Below are 6,794 nucleotides of genomic sequence, written 5' to 3'. Positions count from 1 at the left end.
CTCCCGACGTCTTTCTGTTTACTTGGTGAAAGTGCCCACTTCCTTAGAATGGGTGCTCCCAAAATGTCCAGGGCACTCTGGGCTCCTACAGGATGTCTTGGGAACAGTTGACACAGACTCATTCCTCTTCCGTGAGAAACCTTTTCTTGGAGTGACTAAAACAGGGTAGGACTTGGGATCATCCTGCTCTCACTGCTCTTGCTCCAAAATCAGCAAAATTCCTTCTTGCTGTGAAGAGCTTTTCAAAATATCAGATATGAGGCATTATTTTGATTCATCCTAAAAGCAAAATTACTCTGGAGTAGATGGATGCCCTAACTTTGATAATAAGTACATTGCAACTGCAAAAGGAAAATAAAATCTCAGATCCCAAACTCACTATGCCAAAAGGGAAAGTTGAGCTTGGAAACTGAGCCACAAACAACTCCCTTTCCGTCTGTTAAACAGGGACCTCCCCAGGTGGCCTCTCTCACCCTGACAGTGTAAAGTAACACCTTATCTTTGTGAGTGCAGGACAATAAATTGTCCCACCACCCACCCTGACATGAAGCCCTGTTTGCCTTCTTCCTCCACTGTGTGTGTACTTCATCTCGTGCAAAGTGCAGGTTCACTGAGTGAGAGACAGCCACATACTCCGCTGTTCCTCTCCCCTCCTTTCACCTGCAGCTTGTGGATTCACTGAGCACTAATCAAAGCCTCACAAGAATGCAACTTCTTGTCTGATTTTTTTCTACAGAAAAAAATCTTTTTTTCCTTTCCTCCTCCCCCTCCTGCCTGCTTTTCTCCTTTAGGTATTGAGGCCCTCAAAACCCTCTTTGGAAAAAGTATGGGCCACAGGTCCTACTGCAGTCTGTCTCTTTCTCCTGAGTACATCCTCAACCTCGGCAAAATAAACCTCTAAGCTGATTGAGACCCGTGTCAGGCACTCTTTGGTTTACACAACATGCAGGCAACTTGCAACATGATTGGAAAGAAATAATGTTGGTGTCAGTTATGCAAAGCCTTCCATTCTAAAAACAACACACACATTGCTTTAGTCATTTCAAGCAGACAAAAAGAAAGGAGTCCAATTTACTGACTAAAAAAATGAAAGCAGATGGATTGCACCTGGGTAAAGTATTCCTTGACTAACAAACCAGGAAATTCCAGGCTGTGTTAACATCCACAAGAGGTAAGCGAGAGTTCAGACCCAGCCTGCTGCCCAGATCCCAGGAGACACTGTCTTCTTTCGAATGTTTTCACATTTTTTGAAGTTTAACACAAATAAGAAAATACCCAAAGTGTAAACACAAGGCACTCACTCACATGGTCACCACCTTGGGAAAAGCGTGTGACGTTTGCCAGGCAGAACCTGTGCCCACCCACCCAACGCTCATGCTGCAGTAGTCTAGCTACGCCTGGCTCTGAACTTCGTGGAAGGGAAGGGAACAGTGTGTGTCTCTGGAGCCTGGCTTGTTAGCCCGTGCTGCAGATGCCGTCATGATCCACTGAGACCTCCCTGGGTTCTTGCAGCTGCTGGAAGCATGGTCGGCAGAGGGCCTGCAACTGCCAGGTCCCCTGGGGGATTGCCTGGCAGGAAGACGCTGCCTTACCCAAGGCCACGCCCTTTTTCCCGGGCTCCCTACGTCCACTGACCACTCCAGGTGGGAGCGAAAGGCCCACATTAAGGACCACTTGGGAGGATCATTGCAGCTTCAGAGCTTCTATAGGTCAGCTGAGGCCTCTGTTGAGACTGCATTCCAGGCAGATTCTTCCTTTGCCCAACCCTGCTTCCTTTCCTCCCACAGGTGCACTCCTAAATGAACCTCCAGCATAATCCTTTCCATGTCATTGTCTTCCCAGGAGCCAAGTCTGTGAAGCCCACACCAGCAGTGGTAAAACAGAACAGATACTGGGATGTCATCTTGGAGCTCAATCACCTGCCACCAGAGACAGGTGCCTACTGCAAGGTGAAGCAGCGACTGGCCCTGGCACAAGGAGCCACACCAGCGTCAAAACTTGGACCAGAGGTCAGCGGGGTTCACAGACCAGCAGGTGTGATATAAAAGACATTTAAGAAATATCGGGAAATAATAATTAGCAGGGCCCAGAATCTCATGGCTGCTATCAACTTCCATGAACCCTTTGAAGAAGGAAGTGATGACTCAGCAACTAAAAGCTGAGTGTAAACCCTAGAGGGCTCCCAGGAGCATGAAAAGGGCTCTCAATTTAAAAAACAAAAAACAGCTCTCATCTCCGATAGGTGGAAATCATGACCCATCTCAGGACGGGATCTCAAAAGCTGCAGCTCCCAAGAAGGGCAAACCCTCAACCTCACTGGGTTTGTTGTGTCAAAGCCAGGCCCACAGATGAGGAGAATTTGTCAGCTTGGAAGCACTCTCGTGGAATATAGGAGAGGACCCCAGGCAATGGGGAAACCCTACTAGGCTGGCCCCTATGAGTGAAGCGTGAAGCTCTGCAGCAAGTGAGGTGGAAATTGTGCCAGAGCTTCCCTGGAGGGTGCCGATGTTAGGGGGTTCACAGGCTCAGGGAAGTGGGCTGAGGCAGACAAGCAGCTGGAAGACTGTGACCCCCAGCATCTCCATCAGCTAAGGCTGCTGTCACAGGCACCATGGACTCGGTGGCCTCAACAACAAACATTTATTTCTCATAGTTCTGGAGGCCAGCAGCTCTGGTGTCTGCTGTGGGTGCCTTCTCCCCGTGGCAGAAGGAGGGAGAGAGAAAGAGCACTGGTCTCCTCCTCTTCTTGTAAGGGTGCTAATCTCATCCTGGGGGCCTTACGATTACGAGCTCATCTGAACCTAATTACCTCCGAAAAGCTCCACCCCCAAATATCATTTACACTGGGGATTAGGGCTTCAATCTGTGAATCTGGGGAAGATGCAGACATCCGGGCCATCGCACGTGGGAAGCCCCAGGGGAATGTACAGGTGGCAGGAGAAACGGTGGCTCCCCGTGCACGTGCAGGCTGGGCTGCCAGCAGCAGAGTCCATCACTGAGGGAGGCTTTCTGACAGCTGTGGGGCAAAAGGACCCTGAACAATACAGACTAGATGGCTGCACTTCGCCTTCAGCAGCCTGGTGGATGCAGTTATCTTCATCTGTGACAAGGCTGGAGTGGCCTTGAAGGAACCTGATCCACAGAGGGTTAACAGAACAGTGTCGCTGGATGCAAAACAAGACAGGCAGTGAAAAGAGGCACTATGCAGTGTATGCAATGAAAATAAGGACGATAATGAAACAGGTCATGGTCACCCCAGCACAACTCAGGGACTCGCCCAGTTTCCAGACTCACGCCAGTGAGGGGACGGTTTGAAGGAGTCGCCAGGTCCACAAGAGGAAGGAGCTTGACCCACGATGGCGAACGCCCATGGCACTGACTCCCCAGTCCTTCCTGACCCTCGATGGTGAGTCCACATGGCGCTGATGCTCTTCAGTTCTTCCTGACCCACGAGGGCGGGTGCACATGGTGCTGACTCCCCCAGTCCTTCCCTTATGCAGGTGACTGCACCAGAGTAAAGGGGCAATACCCGGACTTTTCTTTCTTTTTTTTTTTTTTTTTTTTTGAGACGGAGTCTCGCTCTGTCACCCAGCCTGGAGTGCAGTGGCGCAATCTCAGCTCACTGCAAGCTCTGCCTCCCAGGTTCACGCCATTCTCCTGCCTCAGCCTGCTGAGTAGCTGGAACTACAGGCACCTGCCACCAGGCCCAGCTAATTTTCTGTATTTTTAGTAGAGACGGGGTTTCACCGTGTTAGCCAGGATGGTCTCAATCTCCTGACCTTGTAATCCACCTGCCTCGGCCTCCCAAAGTGCTGGGATTACAGGTGTGAGCCACCGTGCACAGCCAATACTTGGACTTTTCAAAGACCCTTTAGCACAACCCCTGAAGTTGACATTTATATGCAATGGTCTGAAATGTCATCGTGGCCCTTCTGTTAAAATGGGAGCACTTTGAGGCTAAGCAGCTAATAGAACTTTGGCTCAGGTCCAGGTCACAGTGAGTCCACTGGATGCAGAGGCCACTTGTTCATCACCTCCTAGGTCCCCGAATGTATAACTGGAATATACTTTCTTGGTAGGTAACATAACCTCCATGTTGCTTCCTTCTCTGCCCAACCCTGCTCCTTCTCCTCTCCTTCCACTTGTGTTGATCTAAAGAGCTCTCCCTAACAACTTCAGCATGTTCACCTCCAGTTTTTAATTACAGATTAAATTTCTTTAGGGACCCTAGGGCTACTCAGGCTTTCTATTTCTCCTTGGGTTGTATTTGCTTAGTTGCACATTTCCAGTAATGTGTCCATTATACCTAAACTATTATGTTAATCTCTTTTATCATTTCTAGTAGCTTCTTTTATAAATTCCATGGTATTTTCTATCTAGACCATTATGATTACTGGAAGTAGTGCCAGGTTTTTTTCCTGTCCGATCTGTATGTCTTTTATTTATCTTTATTCCTTTTTGCACTTACAGGGACTTCCAGTACAATGTTAAATTGGAAAGTACAAATGGACACATATCATGAGTGCATGTTGATTTTTATCAAAAGCATTTCAGCATCTATTGGTCATATGGTTTTTCTTTTTCATCTGTAATATGGTATGTTACACCATTTGTAGCACTCCTATGTTTGATTATAATACAATATGATACATGACATTGTTTGATTTTCAACTTGAATAAACCTCATATTCCTGAGATAAAACTAACTTGGCTTCCATGCATCTCCCTTTTAAAATATAGATTCAATTTACTGATATTTTGCTGAGGATATTTGCCCCTCTATTCATGAGGTATATGGTCTATAGTTTTATTTTCTTGTCTTTTTCTGGTTTTGGCATCAAGAGAATGCTGGCCTTACAAAATGAATTTAGAAGGGTTTTCTTTCCTTTTTCTATTTTCAGGAAAAGAATGTGTAGAGTTGGTATTTTTTTCTTTGAATATGTGGTAGAATTTCCTAGTATAATCATCTGTGCCTGAGTTTTCTTTGTTGGAAAATTAACTACAGGTTCAATTTCCTTAGTGATATAGAGTTATTCAGATTATCTTTGTTTTCCTGAATGAGATTCAGTAATTTAATCTTAATTATCAAATTCATGGGTATAACTTGTTCATAGTAACCCCTTATTTTACTTTTAACTTATGTAGGGCCTGTAGTGATATTCCTTCATTTAGTTCTGATAATGGTAACTTGTGTCTTCCCTCACTATTTATGGGCCAGTATTGCTAGAGGTTTACTAATTTTAGTGACCTTTTCAAAGTATAAGCTTTTGATTTCATTGATTTTCTTTATTGTTTTCAATATTACTGATTTAGGCTTTTATTTTTATTATTTTTTCTTCATTTTCTTTTGTGTCTTCCTCCTCTCTCTTTAGGTAGAGTTATTCCTCCTTTTCTAATATAAACATTTAATGCTAGAAAATTTCCTTCTAGTCATTGCTTTAGCTAGATCCCACAAGTTTTTACATGTTTCATTTTTATTTTATTTAGTTCAAAATATTTACTAATTTATCTTGATAGTTCTTTATTGGTCCATAGGTAACTCAAAGGTATGTTGTTTAATTTCCAAATATTTGACGATTTTTTCATCAATCTTAATATTATTCACCTCTAGTTAAATTCCCTCATTGTCAAAGCATATACATTTTGTGTGACTTCAATTAAATTCATTTTAAATTCATTAAGGATTGCTTTATGCCCCAGAATGTGGCCTATCTTGATGAATGTCCCATCTGTGCTTGAGAATATGTGCTGGAGATATCTTGAGATATCTATTCTGCTGTTAAGTCATATTGTTTGATTGTGTTGGTCAGACATGTAGATCATTACTGATTTTTTCTCTACTTTTTCAATTGATTACTGAGAGAGAACTACTGAAATCTCCAAATACAGTTGTAGATTACATCTCACTTCTATCAGTATTTGCTTCATGTATTTTCAAGCTCTGTTGTTAGGTGCATAAACACTTAGGATTATTATGTTTTCTTGATGAATTGACCTTTTAATCATTAGGTAATGTCCCATTTTTACCTTTTGGTTTACCTTCTTCTGCAGACTACTTTGTCTACAGCTTTCTTTTGATTGATTAGTATCTGCATGGCATATTATGACCCAGCATGTAGTTGGGCAGTATTTATTTATAAAAATTAAGAGTCTTTCTCTTTTAATTGGTATATTTAGACCATTTACACTTAATGTAAGCATTAAGATATTTGGATTTATTTCTACTATGTTATTATTTCCTCCTTTGTTCCTCTCTCTTTCCCTTCCTGAATTCTACAGGGACATTTAAATAATATTAGTATTCTACTTCAACTTATCTATCTCTTTTTTTGCTATAACTCTTTATATTATTTTTTTACTGGTTGCCCTAGAGATTATTAAATCCCTACACAGTCAACTTAGAGTTAATATTGCACCAGTTCAAGTAAAATGTAGAAGTATTACAGCTATATAGGTCCTTTTACCCTCCCCCATTTATATTACATTTAAAAAATATATTACATCTGCATACACTGACATTCCCTGAAATTTTTAAAATTTTGCTTTCAATAACAGTATATATTTTAAAGATCTTAAGATAAGAAAAATTGTTTGTTATATTTTCCCATGTTTATTCTTGAAGTTCCAGGTTTTCTTCTTTTTCTTTTCTACAGCCTGAAGAGCTTCTTTTAGCATATATATATTTCATTGAATATAAAATTCTAGGTGGCCAGTCTTTTCCTTTGGCTCTTTAAAGATGTTGTTCTACAGTCTTTGGTTCTGTAGTTTCTGATGAGAAATTCACAATCATTCAA

Source organism: Pan troglodytes, chromosome 6 (assembly GCF_028858775.2).
Source record: "Pan troglodytes isolate AG18354 chromosome 6, NHGRI_mPanTro3-v2.0_pri, whole genome shotgun sequence".
NCBI classification, from domain to species: domain Eukaryota; kingdom Metazoa; phylum Chordata; class Mammalia; order Primates; family Hominidae; genus Pan; species Pan troglodytes.
Note: the sequence above shows the minus strand (reverse complement) of the source record.